Source organism: Crocuta crocuta, unplaced genomic scaffold (genome assembly GCF_008692635.1).
Source record: "Crocuta crocuta isolate KB4526 unplaced genomic scaffold, BGI_CrCroc_1.0 scaffold397, whole genome shotgun sequence".
Classification (NCBI taxonomy): domain Eukaryota; kingdom Metazoa; phylum Chordata; class Mammalia; order Carnivora; family Hyaenidae; genus Crocuta; species Crocuta crocuta.
The window spans coordinates 749679-770270 of record NW_027527387.1 but is presented as its reverse complement, the minus strand read 5'-3'; the positions used below and the strand labels follow the sequence as shown (position 1 = coordinate 770270).

The 20592-nt window shown below is 35.2% G+C and overlaps 1 long non-coding RNA gene across 2 annotated transcripts in view; it reads right to left on the bottom strand.

Moving 5' to 3' along the window:
* The window catches only part of LOC144221757 (uncharacterized), a 93747-nt gene extending 73161 nt beyond the window's left edge, over window positions 1-20586 (bottom strand). For both annotated transcript variants that reach the window (XR_013332173.1, XR_013332172.1), the window contains exon 1: window positions 20470-20586. This is a non-coding gene — a long non-coding RNA (uncharacterized LOC144221757). The remainder of the gene's footprint in view (window positions 1-20469) is intronic.
* Window positions 20587-20592: the final 6 nt, after the last annotated feature.

The following is a 20592-nucleotide window of genomic DNA, read 5'->3' as shown; positions in this document are numbered from 1 at the left end:
TTTCCCTTATTATTTTCTTCTTTTTTAAATAATTGATAATCCTTTAATGAGAAGAAGCATTTGTCTCAAGTTTAATAATTCTCTCAGTTCCACTTGTTTCTTGTTCTGTTACATTCAAATAGAATTAACCATAATACTTTTTGTTTTTAAAAAAGCATGTAGGCTAGAATTCAATTATTATAAAATTATATTTGGCTCCCTTCCTTTTTCCTTCTGTGTATATATATAGAGATATATCTGGGGAAATGCTTCCTAGATGTAACACTGGTCATTTCAAGGTGATAAAATTCTGGATGAATTGCCTCTTTGTCCTTATCCATATTGTTGAATCTGTTTAAGATGAGCATGTATCACTTTATGTATGAAAAAAGGCTGTTACCTTTAAAAAATACAGTTACAAGGAAGAAAGAAATAGAATTATTCTTTTTTCTACTTTTATCATGGTTTTCAAAGGGGGAAAAAGCAGTGAAATGAGCAAAAGGAAAGGGGGTTTTTAATCTGGTTTGAGATTAGAAAGCCAGTTTCTGGCAGAGGAAGGATTTGTTAATTGATGAGCCCTGAGTTCTGTCTGAGAAAGCCACACAATAAAGCACTCTCACCATAAATAAGCAACACTAAGGACACCACATGGGTTTTTTTATGCCAAAAACGAAAATAAACTTCCTGGGTGACCATGAATGAACTGAGAGTGGCAATTTTATACTACTTAGAAAGATTAAGGAAAAATATTAAAATCAAAACAAAATAAAAGGTAAGCAATAATTGATAATGGGCAAATTTAATGGCAAACCGTACTTTATCAAGAACCAGCACCTGAAATTTATTGCAGGGAGATTTGTAATTTTTATTAAGAATTCCAGTAAATCCCAGACTTCTGGGTAATGTGAATCATTAAGAAGGAATCTGCTATCTTCAGGCCAAAATTTGATCTTTTAAAGATGTAATACGGTCAACAGATCATAAGTCTCCATTAACTTACCTTATATTGAACTCTTTAATGACTTTGAAATGTTTGAATTAGTCTCTGTCAAGGATTGGATGAAGATTATTATAGTTTTGATCGCCTCACTCTTTTATTAAACATTTAAGGTATACCTTAATCTTCACCATTCTCATTTCCTCCCTTTTTCCCAACAATCTATTTTCCCTTGACACTTCCTAATAGGATGACTTGCATTCTCTTCATACAGAAACATCAGTATCTATCCCTGAATAGTCACAGACAATACATTCAAATAATTGCCTAGTTGAGAAAATCCCCTTTTAATAATCTAAGGGTGACTATTTTACAGTTGTCATCTAATAAAACTGAACTAAATCTCTGCTAATGGAAGGATGCTTTCAGTACCAAGACTAATTCTTCCCAGATCAATTCCACTAGATATTCTGTGCAAAAATGATTTGACTGCCAAATACATCTAGGGGAAAAAAAGTCATTCCATATACTTCCATTGATAGGCCCTAAGGCACTATAGTGTTCTCAGGAAAGACATAGTTATGATTTTGTTTGAGTCAGTATTTCTCACACTTGTTTCACTGGGGAACTATTTCCCTGCTCTCACTTCACACACCATTTTAGCAGCAGAACATATTTTGAAGTTTCTTGCTCTATGACTTTATTTTTCCATGTTGTCATTTTTTGTTGTAATAATTTTTATTTACCAGTTTGTATTTTCTGTTCATGGTGAATGGTTTAGATCTAATATTCTGGCTTTCAAGGAGAATCAATCGTCTACATTGCTGAACTTTATCTGCTCTTTGACTTGGTACTAACAAAGAGTTTTTGCTTAATCAGGCATAGTCTTCATTCTTACTCTAACTGAGGCAATGCTCTTCTTGTGTGCAAATTACCAAACAACTCTTTTAGATTTACATGGTTGTGTCTATTTTTAGAGACAGAGAAAACATCTGTATTGTAAGGATCAAATCACAATATTCTCTAAGCTCAATTCAATATGAGATCTTGTTAATACTTAACATTTCTACCATTTAAAAAACAGTCTCAGGGTGCCTGGGTGGCTCAGTCAGTTAAGCCACTGACTCTTGATTTTGGCTCATGTCATGATCTCATAGTTTGTGAGTTCGACGCTGATATTGAGCTCTGCACTGACAATGCAGAGCCTGCTTGGGATTCTCTCTCTCCCAGTCTCTCTGTTCCTCCCCCACTTGTGTGCGCTCTCTCTCAAAATAAATAAACTTAAAAAAAAAAGTCTCAGTCACCATTACCAATTTTTATTCAATCAATTCATTCAGACAACAAAAAATAATAAGCTTTTAAGATGTACCAGATATTCCTTTACTACTTAAACATTTATAAGAAATATTTGCCATACTGCAAATATGTTGGGGATCCCACAGTAAAACAAACATATAAGGCCCATATCACTACCATTTAACAAGGAAGACAAATAGTAATTATAAAAAAGTAAACTATTATGAGGAAGTATAGAGGGCTACAGGGCCATTTTATATGTAGATCTACTCTGGTTGCAAGAATCATAGGCTTCCTATGGTGGAAGAAATGTTTAAGTTGAGAGAGTCACTCATTTAACAAATATTTATTAAATACCTACTCTGGTACCATACTGGAATTAGAGATGCAATATTGAAACAACCACTGTCTTCGTGGAGCTTAAAATTTTGTGAGAAATACATAACATGTAAACAAATAAATTACAAGTTAGCAACTATAAGAAGTGATAGGTAGTGAATAAACAAATTACAAGGAAATCTAGATCTGCTAAGGGAGGTTCAGAAGAGTATTCTCAAAAGAGCAAAATCCAAGCTCTGAACTGAGGAATAAATATTTAAACATTTTTAGGTGTGGAGAAGGGGAGTTCCTGGCATAGGAGTAGCAAAGGCAAAGGCTCTGAGGCAGAGAATACATGGGTCTGCTCCAGGAACTGAGAAAACATGAGCATTATTAGTCTAGTGATCAAGTGAAGGGAAGAGTGGAATTAGACAAAGCTGGAGTGGTTATATCTCAAAAAGATCATGGGGAAAAATGCATATTTTACTCTAGCTGGAAAACTACTGATAGCCTTAAAAGGAGTGACATAAAATGACTTGGGCTTTAATAAGGTAACTTCAGTTTCTGCATGGAGAATGGATAGGAGGGAGCCAAGAGCGGAACAAGAAGGCCAATATAGAGGATGTTAAAGAAATAAGGGGGAAAGACCATAGAAAATAAGATAGGGAGAATTAGATTAATTTGAAATATGTTTGGCATTAGAACAATGAAATTTCTAGGGTTCTGGTTTAGTAATTGGATGGATGATGGTGATCTGTTGAGTGAAGAGTCAGAGATATCAGGTTTTCTGAAAGAGAGGACTAAAATAATTGTTTTGAGTATCTCTAAAACATCCAAATTCAGAGATGACTTGTAAGATACTGTACTTTTAACTTTGGATCTTAGAATAGATACTTACGGATGAAAATCCTCATCTGGTAAGCTAAGTCATGAAAACTGCTGAAATCACCTAGAGAGAGAGCATAATAAGAGAAGAAAATGGGACCAAGGACTCAGTCCTGGGAAAATCCAGCAAGTAGATTTTGGGTAGTAAAGAGAGAACCACAAAAAGAAGTCAAGAGGAATGGCCCATGAGGTAGGAGGAAAAAAAGAGTATGTATATATACATACATATATATATATGTATATATACTCTTTTATATATATATACATATCTTTTATATATATTTATATATACAAACTCATATATATATATATCTTCAAGAAAAGAAAGATAAAAATGTTTAATAAAATTATATATTTTGTTAAATATTGCTAGGATATCATGATGAGAGCAGAAAAGACGACCATTTGATTTGGTCACATGGAGGTCTTTACTTATCATGACAGAGGTACATATCTGAAAAATAAGTATGAATAGTAGAGGTGAAAATAAGAGCAAGAAAACATTGTAATCAAGAGAAATATCATATACGAAGGTGTTACATGGGAAAAGAAAAGGACAAGGCACCAGAAATCCTATATGGTTGAAACAAGGACACAAAAGAGAGCAAGACAGGCTACAGAGAAAGAAAGAAATTTTATTAGCTACTGAGGATATAAATTTCAGGAGAGTACAGGCTTTGCTAGTAATAATGGCATTAACAGAGAATTAAAAATTCACCACATAGAATTGGGATGGTAGAGGAATCAGGTAGGATATTCTAGAGAAAAGTTATGCATATAGAAAAGACCAAAGCTAGGGAGTAGTATGCTACCCTTGGAACAATGAAATACTTAGCCAGGCTGAAGTAGAAGGTGTCACAGAATGTAGGGAGGGGATAGTTAGGGATCAGTCATGAGTGAGTATGTATGGCATGATGAAATTTGAGGTTTATCATGTAGACAATGGGAAGACACTGAGGAATTCTAAGTCAATGAATATGATTTATGATGATTCATGTTCTGAAAAAGTAACTTTGACAACAGTATGGGAAAGAATTGGTGAAGATAAGACTTAAAGTAATGGGCCCAATTAGGAGACTGTTGTAATAGGATAGGCAGGAAATATTGTGTATCTGAACTAAGGTGATGGCTGTAAAAATAAAGAAGAGAGAAAAGACAAATTCTGAAGATTTAAAGAGGTGGAAATGAAAGAATTTAATGATATTTGGAGCTAAAGGACTTTGGCGAGAAACACTTAAGATTTTTTCCAGGTCTCAGGCTTGGGTGATAAGATAGATCTTGATGTCATTTTACCAAAATAGGAAATGAATCTGTAAAATAGCAAATAATAAAATAAAGCATTCCATGAGGTCAAAGAGCAGATGTAATAAGAGATTAAGTGATGGACGTATAAATGCTTGTATCTGAAAGTAGGATACTGGAATTTGGAGTTTTAAGGTAGGAGTTTCAATAAGGAATAAAATGGGTCAAGATATATGACAGAAGAATAAAAAGGCAGAAAAATTAAATCCAGCCAAATAAAAGATTAGAACAAGAGAATTATTAGATATCAAATGGCCCTGAACATATGTTCAAGATAGTCGACAATCTGACTTGAAGTTTTCCAGAGGAGAGAGACTGAATCAGTTACAATGTTCATACTGTCTCTAACATATGAACCAAAAAGGTGTTCATCAGAAGCCCAGCTTTCCATCATTATAGGACATGAAAAAATTTTCTCCCATGAGTTCACAAAAGAAGAAAATGCCTTTGGCTTTGGATTGTGCTTACCTCTGAGAGTTATGCTAAGGGCTTGGTGCTACTTTAATCCTAGGATAAACACAGTTTGTCTCTGTGGAATTTTAACTTTATTTGAAAATTTAAATGAGAATAAGAATCATTATTTGTAAAATCCACACTAATGTGTATATAATGGCAGAATAAAACTCAGTGAGCTTTTAAGATAAAATAAGGAGTCTACAATGAATTTCTACACTTAACAGTTATATTCTATAAACTAAGAGACACTAGTATATTCTTCTGTGCCTTTTGAAGGTTATAGATACTCAGTGCTTCTTGAATTTTTTCATTAATTTGAAGACTGAATAGGTAAGATTATAATAGCAACTCTAATAATGACTTTTATATAGATTTTGTTCTCTCAATGGGAGACTGGTGGTTTAACGTTAATCAAAGTAATGCACTAGGGGCCAAAACAATGCAGAATGCTACTCAGCTCTCTTTTGGTCTGACCTGATCCAAGAATGAATTTTATTAAGATTTGGAATGCATAAATTTTATATTGTTCTTCAAGATAATTATTTATTTTAACAGAGTTTTTATAAATATTAAATTGCAGAGAAGTCAAGTATTATTTGCTAGGTATCTGGAGTGTAATTATCTTATATTGCTAGTTAATACTTGATTTATATGCACTAATGATCAAAATTTTAGGTAGAAATTTGGGTTAACAGAATCTAACAAATAAAGAAACCATGACTGAAAAGAAGGACATATTAGCCTTTCAAGGAGATGAGTTGAGGCATAACAGAAAGCTCAGTTTAGCGTAAATGATTCAGAAGGTAACTATGAACAGAGATGAGCTCTCCCTGGAAAACAAGTTTGTAACCATTCCAATTTATAAATAAATGGATAATCAAGTTTCCAAAGGATATATATCAAAAGCATGGCTATGATAATTCTAAAATGGAAAAATAATTTAAACAAGTGCTACTAAATACCTGTTATAGATATGAAAAAAATTACCAAAGTCTTTCTAATGATTATTTATATTTGGATCGAGTGACTTCCTTTATGACCCTCTAATGTAAACTGATTGCACAAGGTATTTGTAAATAATGAGCAAGCTGGCATGATGAATACAAGAGTTACAAAACCTGACTTTGCTTGGCATCACTTGAGAGATTTTCTAAATCACAAAATCTCAGGTCCTACTCCAAAACATCCACTAACTGAGAATCTCTGTAGACAGGTTCAAGGAGACTATATGCCTAAAATGCTTCCTAAGCAATTCTGATGCATCAAAATTTAGGGAAGACTACAAGCCTGTTCACTGCAAACTAGATGAAGACTAGATGCTCGTTACTAAAAAAGATTACTCTCTTGCAATGGTTGATGATTAGCCATTCTATCTGACATTAATTAGATAGTGCTGAAAAAACCATTCCTAATTTGTGACAGTAAAACAATGCTCCCAAAATACACAAAAAAGATTGTTTTTATATTCTTTCTAGCTGGAGAGACAGTGGGTATCTATTCCAAACTACTTAAAAAGCTTATCAAGTTATTAAATAACTAGTTGAAGAGGAGGGATGCCAGTACACATCTCTGTTTTATATTCAGGAAATTATTATCTAACTCATCATGAGATTATTTTTGAGTGAAGGTTATATCAAAGCTGCTGGCCTATAATGTATTCATTTTATTGATATATAACTGATTCATGGATTTGGAGTCAAAGGTCATGAAAGGATCCATAAAAGCTACATGTAGTCCTATGTTGTTACTGACAAATTTGTTCCAGAGATGATAAAAATAAGAGAATCTAAAGCATCATCTTCCCCTTTCATAAAACACTGTTCTCAATACCTTCAGCTTAATTGTAAGCCTAAAAACCTGAAATTTGCAGACAATAAAAGCTGCCCACTGTTTTTGTTTGTTTTATTATAATGACACTCTCTATATTAAAAGAAAGACAGTAACAGAGCCCACAGTGGTTAATAAAACGACATAGGATGTAAATATAAAACATAATATTGTTTTCAGTCATAAACCTTTGGAAGCAAAGGTACAGCTGAGAGGAACTTAGGAGGCATGATGGAAGGTGAAGTGGAGAGAACAAAGGGACATGAATAATCTAATCAAATAGGGCATGAGTGATCAACAGATGCTATCTAAAACTTGATGGAACAAGAAACAGTTTTTTATTCAAGACTATTTTTTAAAGCAGTTTCAGGTTTAAAGTAAATGGGAAGGTATAGAGATATTCCATATACCCTTTACCCCTACACAAACATGGCCTCCTCCATTATCAGCATCCCCTACCAGAGCAGCACATTTATTATAATTGATGAACCTTCATTGACACATCATAATCACTCCAAGTCCATAGGTTGCATTAAGGTTCACTCTTGGTATTGTACATTCTATTCGTTTGGATAAATGTACATATAATGACATATATCCATCATTATAGTTTCATACAAAGTATTCTCACTGTCCTGAAATTCTTCTGCCCTCTGTGTATCATCCCTCTGCTTTATCTCCCCCAACCCTGACAATCACTGATCTTTTCTTTTTTATATATATATATATTTTATTTATTTCTAGGAGAGAGAGAGAGAGAGACAGCATGAGCAGGGGAGGGTCAGAGAGAGAGGGAGATACAAACTCTGAAATTGGCTCCAGGCTCTGAGCTGGCAGTCAGCACAGAGCCCGACGCGGGGCTCGAACCCACAAACCAGGAGATCATGACCTAAGCGAAAGTCGGACGCCTAACCGACTAAGCCACCCAGGCGCCCCATCATCGATCTTTTCATTGGCTCCATAGTTTTGCCTTTCCCATAATGTTGGGATCACACAAATGTACCCTTGGCAGATGGCTTGTTTCACTTAGCAATATGCATTTAAAATCCCCTCATGTTGTTTCATGGCTTGAAAGCTCATTTCTTTTTAGCACTGAATAATATTCCATTGTCTGGCGGTACTACAGTTTATTTATCCATTCACCTAATGAAGAACATCTTGGTTGCTTCCAGCTTTCGGCAATTTGAAAAAAGCTGCCATAATCTTTTGTTTGCAGGGTTTTTTAGTGAACATAAGTTTTCAACTCCTTTGGGTAAATACCAAGGTATGTGATTACTGGTAATATGGTCAGGGTATATTTAGTATTGTAAGAAACTGCCACTCTTTCAAAGGGCCTGAACCATTTTACATTCCCACCAACAATAAATAAGAGCTCCTGGTACTCCATATTCTCACCTGCATTTATTGTTGACAGGGATTCAGATTTAGTCATTCTATTAGGTGTGTAGTGTTATCTCATTGTTTGAACTTTTATTTCAGGAGATTTGTAGAAGTTTTATAGTTTTGGATTTTACATTTAAGTCTGTGACCCATTCTGAGTTAACTGTTGTGAAGAGTTGTTAAGATCTATGCCTAGATCCACTTTTTTGCCTATACATGTTAGTTGTTCCAGTACCATTTATTGAAAAGACTATCTTTCCCCCATAGTATTGCCCTTGCTTCTTTTTCAAGCTAATTCTGAAGTATCTATAGGGAGGCAAAAGACCCCGAATAGCCAACCCAATATTAAAGGAGAACAAAGATGGAGGACTGTCATTCCTCAACTTCAAATTTATTACCCAATTTCAAGACTTATTATAAAGCTAAGTAATCAAGACAATGTGGTATTACAAAAAAAAAAAAGCAAATGGATCAATAGAGCAGGAAAAAGAACCCAGAAATATATTTTTGTAATATAGTCAAATGATGACACTGAGTTTAACCGTGTCCTTAATATTCAGCCTGCTACATCTGTCCATTATGATATTGTGGTTTCCAAGTATGATAGTGAAGGCATCTGTTTCTCTTGCTGTTCTATCAGTTTCTGCCCTACAAAGCCTGACAGTCTATTGTTAGGTGTCCGAGATTGCTCTGTTTTCTTGGATAAGTGACCAACTTTCATTATGATGCAATGCCATTCTTTATTCCTTAAACTTTCCTTGGTTTGAAATTTGCTGTTCAAAATTAATATACCTACTCCTGCTTTCTTTTGATTAATGTTAGTATAGTATACATTTCTCCATTCATTTATTTTTAATCTATATGTGTCTTTTTTTTAATTTTTTAAATGTTTATTTACTTTTCAGAGAGAGAGAGCATGAGCAGGGGAGGGGCAGAGAGAGAGGGAGACAGAATCAGAAGCAGGCACAAGACTCAGCTGTCATCACAGAGCCCAATGCAGGGATCGAACTCACAGATTGAGAGATCATGACCTGAGCCAAAGTTGGACACTTAACCGACTGAGGCACCCAGGAGCCCCAATGTATATGTGTCTTTATATTTAAAGTGGGTTTATTGTAGGCAACATATAATTGGGTCTTGTTTTTGGATCCACTTTAACAATCCCTGTCTTTAAATTGGTACAGTTAGTCCACTGGTATTCAAAGTGATTACTGATATAATCGGATTAATATCTACCATATTTTTACTATTTTCTATTTGTTGCCACTTTCTTTACTCCTAATTTTGTCTTCCACTGTTTTTCTGCCTTTTGTGGTTTTAAGTCAACATTTTAAATGACTCCATTTTCTGTCTTAGCATATCAGTTACACTTCTGTTTTTTACTTCCTCTACAGTCCTCTGTTATACCAGCTGAGCTATCAAAGGGTGCTATACTTCTTTTTTAAAAAGCTATTTTTGGTGGTTGCTCTAGAGTTGGCAATTTACAACTAATCCAAGGCCACTTCCAAATAACAGTATATTGCTTCACAAGTGTTTCAGTACCTTATTATAACAAAAATTTCTAATTCTTCCCTTCTATCCTTCTATCATTGTCACTCACCAAGCATGCATAAGTATGTTTATATATACAAATGATATGTACATAAGCATACGTTATTAAATACAATGTTGGTATCATTATTTTGAGTAGACTGCCAGATCAGTTAAAACAGATCAGTATAAAAAAATAAATAAAAGTTTTATTTTATTTTCACTTATTCCTTCTTTGATGTTCTTCCTTACTTTATGTAGATCCAAGTTTCTGACCTATATTATTTTCTTTCTCTCTACAGAACTTCTTTTAAGATATCTTGGAAAGCAGGTCTACTGGCAACAGATTCTTCTCAATTTTTGTTTGTCTGAGAAAGTCTTTATTTCTCCTTCACATTTGAAGAAAAATATTACTTAGCACAGATTTCTAGGTTGTTGGGTTTTTTTTTTTTCTTTCAACACTTTAAATATTTTACTTCACTCTCTTTGGCATGCATTTCTGAGGGAACAGATGTCATTATCATCTTTGTTCCTCTACAGGTAAAGTATACCCCTCCACCCCCCCACCCCCCGGCTTCTTTCAGGATTATTTTCTTTACCTCTGATTTTTTGTTGTTTGAAAATGATAAATGGAGGTAAAAATTTTTTTTTATTTTATTCTGCTAGTGTCTTCTGGATCTGTGGTTTGGTGTCTGACATTAATTTGAAAAAATTCTCAGTCATTATTGTTTCATATTCCTTTCTCTCTTCTCCTTCTGGTAGTCTCATTATATGTATATTATACTTTTGTAGTTACCTCATGATCCTTGGATATTCTGTTGTTGTTTTTTTCTAGTTTTTGTTCTCTTTGCTTTTCAGTTTTCAAAGTTTCTATTCATACGTCCTTTAGGTCAGATATTCTTCTCTCAGTCTACTAATAAGTTTATCAAAAACATTCCTTTCTGTTACAGTGTTTTTTTTTTTTTTAATCTCTAGCATTTCTTTCTGATTCTTTCTTAGGATTTCCATCTTTCTTCTTACATGGTCCATCTTTTCTTTCATGCTACTTTATCCATTAGAACTCTTAGCATAGTATTCCTGATTGTTTTAAATTTCCAGTCTGATAATTCTAACATCTCTGCTATGTCTGATTCTTATCTTGATTTCTCTCTTCAAACTATATTTGTTTGCCTTTTAAGCTGCACTGTAATTCTTTTTTGGTATTTAGACATGATGTACCATGTAAAGGGAATTACTGTAAGTAGGCCTTAGTAATGTGGTGGTAAGGTGTGAGGGGAGGCAAAATATTCTATAGTTCTTATGATTAAATCTCAGCCTTTAGTGTAGCTATGACTCTGGACTGTGGACTTCAAAAGTGTTACTCAGGGCTTTTTTCCTGAGGAGGTTGGGCTGGGGTTGGGTATTTCCCGCCAGCCAGCTAAGTTAGGCTCTGATAATATTCCAGCATGTTAGGCTCTGGTTTACTAGTTTCTCCTGAGGGCAGGCCTTCTTAAGAACAGAATGCTCTGGCATATTTCAAAAGATTCATTTCCCCCCCTCCCTGTTGGAAATATAGAGGATTTTTCTCTAATAATTTCTCTAACAATCCGGTTGAGTTCTAGGAGGTAAACTCACAAAAGTATAGGGGACATCTCTCCCATTTTACTGGGTCCCCTTGGGGTTTTTAAATTTCAAAGTTGTTGTCCACATTAAGCCCCAAGCAACTCATCAATTACAGTTCAGATTTTCCTACCTTGACACTGGTTCCCTGGCAGTTTCCACTTGTGAGTCTTTGCTCTGGGAAACCATGACTCCTTGTATCAGCCCATCTCTCCAATCTTGGGGACAGTGTTTTGTCCTGTGTCCTTCCCTCTCTTATGGATCCAAGAAGAGTACTTGATTTTTCAGAATATTCAGCTTTTTACTTGTCTTAAGGACAAAGTAACTTCCAGGATCCTTACATGTTTGAACCAGAAACTGGAAGCAAAGAAACATAGTTTTAACATTACAAAAGTAGCCAATAGAAAAATGAAAAACTAATACTTATTAAAATAGAGACGATTTCATTGAAATAAATCTTCAATTTTCATAATGCTGAATCAATAAATAGAATTTTAAATTGGGAAAAATAAAATGATGTCTATGATTTAGTTGCTTGGTAATAACTGGCATAAAAGTTAAAAACATAAATTCTCTTAAAATCTGAAAGTAACTTAGAACCCCAGGAAAAGGTGAATCAGTCACATGTTTAATTGTACCCTACTAACCTCACTCTCCCATCTCTGAATTTTATACTTTATTTTATACTTTAATGGCAGTAGGAAAAAAAAGAGACTATAGGAAAGTCATATTACCAAAACTTGGGGGTGGAGAGAGAAGGAAACCTGGAAGAAACTGAAATTTATATTACTAAGTGAAAAAAGCCAATCTGAAAAGGGTACATACTGCATGAGTAACTATATGACATTGTGGAAAAGGCAAAACTATGGTAACAATAAAATGACCAGTGGTTGCCAAAGGTTGGGAGGAAGTGAGGGATGAATAGGAAGAACACAGAAGATTTTTAGGGCAGTATAACTATATATGTATACATGGTACTACAATAATAGATACATGTCCTTAGAGTTATAGATTATATAATGCCAGGAGTGAATCCTCATATTAGGTGATAATTCTGTGTCAATGCAGGTTCATAGGATGTCAATAGTGGAGGAAGTTGTGCATGGGCAAGAACAGGAACTATATGGAAACTCTCCATATTTTCTGCTCAGTTTTGGTGTGAACCTAAAGCTACTATAAAGAATAAACTTTATTAATCCAAAAATAAAAGAGGGGAGCCTGGGCGGCTCAGTTGATTGAGTGTCCGACTTTGGCTCAGGTCATGATCTCTCATTTTGTGAGTTGCATTGGGCTAACTGCTGTTGGCGTGGAGCCCAGTTTGGATTCTCTATTTCCCCCTCTCTGTTCCTCCCCTGCTTGCTCTCACTCTCTCAAGAAGAAATAAACTTTTAACAAGAAATAAAAATAGGGGTGCCTGAGTGGCTCGGCTGGGTAAGCATCTGACTTCAGCTCAGGTCATGATCTTGCACTGTGTGGGTTTGAGTCCCACATCGGGCTCTGTGCTGACAGCTCAGAGCCTGGAGCCTTCCTTGGATTCCATGTCTCCCTCTCTCTCTGCCCCTTCGCCACTTGTGCTCTGTCTCTCTCTCCCTCTCAAAAATAACATCAAAATCTCTTAAAATAAATTAAAAAAATAAAAGAGTAATCTGTGATAAGTGACTATTAACATTTTAAGATACAATTAAGGGGAAAGTTGCATTTTTCCCCTTAACACCACTTAACACCTCAACCCTTTCGCTAAATGTTTGGCCAATGTAATTGCCACTAGCTGGTCTATAGAAAGCATTCTTAATACTCATTCACTCATTTTCCTTATTGAAAATTTATTATTTACCATTCTACATAGCTCAACACTGTAAGTATTAGTTACGGTAAAAGTACAAATAGGTAAGTATATGTGCAAATGGTGTGTTTCTCAGCAATTAGAATAACAGGAAATGGGATTTGGCTTTTGCCATTATTAGTGAGACCTCAGCTACATAAACATTGGGTCTCAATTTCTTTCTTAAACAGAATCATAGGGATGGACATGGATATTTTATTTGTAAGGTGATTTCTAACCTAAAATTAATTGTCTTCTATAATTTTTACATTTCCTCTATATGAAATTCCTTCACTGAATGAAAAAAAAATTGCCTGTGAGAGCCCACCATCAGCCAATGTTTTACAAACAAACTGACATCCCATTTACTTGAATGAGGATGTCCCTGCTTCCTTGTTCCAAATACTTTAAAGCTAATAAAAGTTGTGGCTAGGGCATGTTAGGTAGAGTGAATTTTCTCCATGCATCCCTACTCTGAATTCTCTGACTACAAGACTGTGCAGACATAGGTGGTAAGGAAAGCATATTTAAGGTTGTCAAGTATAGCTGTGGTAATAAAGGGAATCACTTGAAACGGAAATCTGAAGGTCAGGTATGAAAAAAAGTTAGGAATAAGTATGGAAAAAGAGTCAGGAGAAGAGATTTTCCCCTTCTACAAAGCAAGGCAATGTCATTACGTCCTGCTGCCCCAGGCAGAAAGTCTGTGCAACCAAAAGATCCTATTACCTGTTAAGTAGAAAAGTATGTTTTTCTACTTGGACAATTTTACACATTTAACATGTTATAGCAAAGCCTATATGAGACATTTTTTTAATCTTTATTTTTTCCATGGCTAGTCAAATCTATAAACCTATGTTTTATATCTTACATAAAACACTTTCTTCCTCAAACAGTTACTTTCTTGGATTTTTCAAAATTACAGTGGGGGGGGGGTTCATGAGACTTGATTTTGCCTTTACTGAGGAATTAATTTTATGCATGAAGGGACTATGCAATATCCCAGCGGGGCAGGTCATCACTAATAGTGCAGCTACAAGTCCTATAGCAGTGGAAAAGCTTACGGGACTCACTGAAGCTTTCTGGCTTGGGATTTTTGCTTTTTAAATAAAGACAGAGAGTAAGGATTCTGAGCCCACTAATGTCACTCATACTTAAGCTTTCCACTTGCTGGTAGGATGATTTATGGGGGAATGAATAGGCGTGGGAGTGAACTTGGGTTACCATACTTGTGCATTTCACACCTATATGGTAAAAATGTCTTTGTCATCTCCTTGGAAAGAAACAAAATTGACAGAGACAGATGGAAGCTCGCCTTCTTTCTCTGAGGAGGTGAATTAATACAATTAAAATGAGCGATGTGCTTACATTGACTGACTTGCTAAATAGACTAGCCTTGAGGATAACCACAAGTATATTTAAAATACAGATAAATATTTATAGAGGTTCAATATTAAAGGGAAAAAGCAGCTGGGTTGATGAAAGTGGGAAGGGAAAAGATCCTCACTAAGTTTCTAAATACCAGTGAGATATTCATTTAAAAACACAGCTATAGCTTAATTAAATAAACAGCAAACACTAACATTTACTAAAACAGAAATACATAACAGAGAGCCCTAACAACATGAAAGAATTAAATCACTCAGTAGTAAATGAAATAAATAGCATTTTAAAAATATGTCTAACTTTAACATAGAAAATAAAGTTTGCTGATCAAGATAATAAGAACAAAGCCTTATTAATAAAAAACTAAAACAAAATTTTAATAAATGAACAGTTATTAGGGAGAGATGAATTCTAGCTTCTTAAAGTAACATCTTGAAGGGGGAATATAAAAATTAAACTCCATTTCAAATGTCAGAAATTCGAAATATGTAAAGCCTTCTTTCACATAAATGGGAACATTAAAGATGAATGTCTTGGGTGTTTACCTAATCTCTTCAAATGTACAAACTACAGCATTAAGTGTAAATTATTAAGCTTTAAAAACATCATGGGATACCTGGATGACTCAGTTGAGCATCCAACTCTTGATTTTGGCTCAGGTCATGGTTCCAGGGTCGTAGGATCAAGCCCCACATCAGACTCCACACTGAGCGTGGAGATTTCTTCTCTTACTTTGCTAAGTCAGACAGATACACCTGGGTCTTTAATTCATCAACACTAGATTTTTTAAAACTGTCATTTACAATTAAATGTTATTTATTATCTGAATCTAGAATAGACATTTTATTTAATAGTACACCTCAACATGTCTGACATAGCAGGAGGAAATATAATAGGTCTTTAAAAATTAAACAAAGCAAAAACAAAACAATACTGAAATGTGATTTTATAAGAACACATTTCAAAATCAGTTTAACTTTCTTCTATTAAGAAATATTAAATATCCTTCATGAATTCCTCAATAAGTGGCTATTTATAGAATTAGATTATATCTTTAATGTTACATAAAATAAAAGAAGTTACTTCACTGAAGTGATAACCATAACTCAATTTATATAATACAAACATAGTGCAACAAACTCTTTCTCTATTATCTACTTAGTAAGCAATAAAACTGTCTAATGCATTTGAGTTTATATATTTATTTTCCTATTTAGGAATACTAAAGACACCGATACTAGTGATTAAATGAGCTTTGTGCAGAAGAGTAATTCATAGGTATATCAAATAGGTAAAACATTATTTGGAAAGGAGTATGACTGTGAATAAAATTCTTTTCAATAAGAAACTGGTTGAATTTTCTTACCCTTTTAAGTTCTTCACTTATTATTATTTCATGTCAGGGGGTAAAGATTTTCCCAATCCTTTTCCCCTCCTTCTTTTTTATAATCTCCCAAATGAAATGGTTATGAAACAGAACTCAATATTTCTATTTCTACTATAACAGTTTTGTTGGAGTAAGTGGATCTTACATTTATGGTGATAGTGTAGTGAAGTTTCTACCTGTCTACAAACATACTAGTAAAGCCACTTTTGTGACCCAGCTCTCTTTGTACTTTCTGGGTCACTGAAAACAGGGCAGAAGTCTCTGAGCTATGTGCTGTAAATGGAACTATTTTGTTTACATGCACCAATGCCCCATTTGTAGGGAACCACAATGTAACCAGAGCAAGATACATAAAGGATAGATTTATTTTATAGCCTGCCTTTAAAACAATAAAGACAAAACCTCTCAGTTTCAAATGTTTAATTTGTTTGATCAAATGCTAAGAACTATATTGCTCAATGGTTTTTATCATTTAGTGACCATGAAGGACAGAATTCAGGTCATGTCTTCTCTTTGTCTGTTTAATAGAAGTATTCAATATATGACATATAATTTAAATACACTATTCAATAATAATGGGGTTCTTGAAATGATTTCCCACAGATAATATTCTTGAAAAAATGTTAAAATATGGTAAAAATATGCATCATTAGAATAAAAGCTACTTAAAGAATACCATACTACTGAACTTTGTCTTATGCAAATAAGGAAAAAGCCACTCCAAAAGAGAAATAGATTTATCCAAGTGCATGCAAGTAGTTGTATAAAAAGTCATCTAATTCTGCAACCGGTGTTCTTTCTATCACACTTCATTGCTTCTCCTATACAACTTAGTTGGCAGACAATAAAATGCAATATTTACTTTCCTAGATCTCTAACCTCTATCCTTAAGTCACATTTTCATGTAAACTAAAACATACAGAAATGCACTGGTAAATAGGGTCAGCTTAAGTGAATGAGCAGTATTCTACATGGTGTGTTTTTAGACCCACTGAATGAGTTCACATCCCAAAACTATTCTCCATGTCTATTGTGCTATATGAATATACTATCATTACAGTACTATTAAAAATTAAGGCATAAGGTTCTAGTTAATATGCAGATTTGTTTATTCCCCCATTGCAGAGCATACGTAGGATCCACTGCATAGAGTCAAGGGTGTAACAGAAAAATTCTGATTATAAAATATGGTGTCCATGGAGGTTAAACACAGGTTGGTAGCTATAATCGGGGGTAGGGTTTAGGGAGCTGGAAGGAAGTGGTAATTCAGTCAACAAAATAAGGTAGAGTGTACCCAAGACTTGTTGGCACAAAAGACGAATTAAAAAATGTTTAATAAAACTACCTACCAAATTACTTTGCCTAGAGCCGTCAGTGCTATGTACATATTTTTAAGCTTCTTTCCCTGAAAGCATGTGTTCTTCCAATTGTTTCAGTCTTCTGTGCCCTATTACATGAAGGGATAGTTTTCAGTCAGAACTTTTTGACATGCAACCATCCTCAATTTGCTCATTTTGCAAAGATCTAAATACAAAGTCACGGGATCTAAACATTTGCCTTTAGAGTTATAATCCCTTACTACATGTGTATGTGGTTAACTGTATTTAAAATACTCCCAACTTAATTTAAAAAATTAAAAAACAGGGGCGCCTGGGTGGCTTAGTCGGTTAAGCGTCCGACTTTCGCTTAGGTCATGATCTCGCGGTTCGTGGGTTCGAGCCCCGCGTCGGGCTCTGTGCTGACTGCCAGCTCAGAGCCTGGAGCCTATTTCAGAGTCTGTATCTCCCTCTCTCTCTGACCCTCCCCTGCTCACGCTGTCTCTCTCTCTCTCTCCTAGAAATAAATTAAAAAAATATTAAAAAAAAAATTAAAAAACAAAATACTCCCAATTTGAGATTCCTTATCTGTAAGCCCATGTCTCTCTCCTACAGCCTGATTTCCAATTAGCATTTCGCTAAGGGGAGCCTGGGTGGCTCAGTCGGTTAAGCATCTAACTCTTCATTTCAGCTCAGGTTATAACCTCACAGTTCGTGAGTTCGAGCCCCTCATCAGGCTCTGTGCCAACAGTGAAGAGCCTGCTTGGGATTCTCTCTCTCTCCCTCTCTCTGTTCCTTCCCCACTTATGTTCTCTCTTTCTCTCTCAAAATAATTATTAATTTAAAAAAACCACTTTCACCAAAAGGCCAGAGACTATAACAGAACACTGCCACATGAACAAGGTAAAGTCAGGTCCTGCTTGTCTGGTCCAAAGGTATTAAGAGAATAGCAGATAAAGAAGAAAAAGAGAAAATAATATACATGTGTTCTTATGAAGAAAGACAGGGTTTAGCTTTCCTGCACTGCTCTTGGGTTGCTTGTGTTTAGGACAGGACTCAGAAGCACACTGATCTTAAAAGGAGCAGCTGAAAGCAACTGCTTTGTGAGCTAGCAGGCTTGCCATGGGATTTAGTAGGCCATGGGCAGGATGGAGGACATGGCAGAGGTTCAGTAGGACATAGCAGAGGTTCAGTAGGTGAAGGGCAATGGTGGGAGCCAAGTGAGGGAAGGGTGCCAAGCTCTGACTATGCCAAGAGAGGCTGGACCAGATGTGTATACTGATCCCCAAGTTCAGTCCAAGTGCTGGCGGGCTGATCAGAGCACAGGCAGATGAGAGATATCTGCATAGTTCAGAAAGACCAGGGTACTCCATGGAGATCACCTGCTTCCCCTGTTGCAGCAAGGACATGGTCAGTTCACCACATTCCCTACAGATCAGTAAGTAGAAGGAGAGGCTTGTGGAAGATTGAGCAATTAGACAAATGAAACAAAGTGAAAACTAAAGGGATCACTTAAATGACTAACTTGGACTAAATCATAAACTGAAATGGACTACATGTATTTTGTTTTTGTTTTCTTGTTATCCAGATCATTTATATGAGTGAAGTGTAGGTAATCTGCAATGCTGCCACATATACACACACAGTCAGGTTGACTATGGATTCATTGAACCAGATTCTATTCCTATTGTTTAATAAGGCAAAACACACTTATTGTATTAATATGTACTTGTGGCCCCTCAGTGCAACACTAGAATGATTGTGCCCTAATAGAAAGCAACGAATGGAGGTAAGGTATATTTAATCAATTCTACCTATTTAAATTGCTTTGCTTATATAAACTCTAAAATAAGCATTTCAGGGCATATTCTAAATAGAAATGCTATAAATCAGAAGTTTCCAAGCCTTCTAGTTCAAAGCATTCGTAGAGTCTCACTAACATTTTTAAACAAGTTACCAAGATGAAAACAGAGAAACAAAACAAAACAATTGGATAAAAAAAAATATAATGGTTCGTTTTCTTAAGTAGTTAGGTACAACTTAATAAATTTTATACTCTACTAAAACCATTGTTATTTGAAAAAGCAATGCAAACATTTTTGAAAGAAAAAATTTTAAATTTTATCTGTAAATAATTACAATTTATTCCTGAGATGTGTATCCCTGAGTACTGAACAATTCTGCAAATCGTGCAGTCAAACTGGATATGGCCAGTCACCTTCTTTACGGGCTTTTATTTTTCAATGAGAACATTTTTTACTTGAAGCAAACTTCAGAATACACAGTTTTCTAAAAGAGACATATAAAACATTCCATCCAAAGAAAAAGAGAATACACATTTTCTTCAAGTACATATAGAAGAATCCCCTGGTTAAATCACATAAAATGAGACATTACAAACTGTACAAATTTAAGAAGACTTAAAACATACCAAATATATTTTCCAACCACAATGGTACAAAACTAAAGATCAACAATAAAACAAAGCTGTAAAATTTACAATGTAAATATTGAATGTTTAATATATAAATATTAAACAACACACTACTATACAACCAACGGACCAAAAAAGTCAAACAGCAAATCAAAATATGTCTCAAAACAAAAGAAAAAGAAAATTCAATATTCCAAAACATATGGGATGCAGCAAAAGTAGATATTAGAGTTAAATTCATGCTCAGTTAAATACAAATGCTTGTATTAAGAAAAGATGTTCAGGAGGGGGCAAGATGGCGGAGAAGTAAGGAGCTCTGTACTTGCACTCGCGCCCATACATCACACAGAAAAGATCTGAAGCCATTGGAAACCTTACAAAACCTGAGAGATTGGGAGACAAAGGACGCAGAATCCACTGAGAGAGCCTTCTAACGTGAGTGCGAACCGGGGAAGATAAAATCGGGCCGGGATCAGAGACTCCAGGGTGGGAGACGATCCCCCTCTACCCTCTACGGGGAGTGAGAGGGGAAAAGGAGAGAGTCCGAAACAGAAAAACCTCCGCTCGGGGGAGAAAAACCTCCCCTCGGTGCATAGAAAGACCGTACTTGCCAAATACCTGCACACCAGGTCCCCTCACGCCAACTGGTCCTGGGGGGAGCTGAGCACACAAACTGCTTCTTTGTGCTGGTTCCTTGAGGCTACACTTCAGAGCGGTTGCGCGCCTGCCGCCATTGTAGCT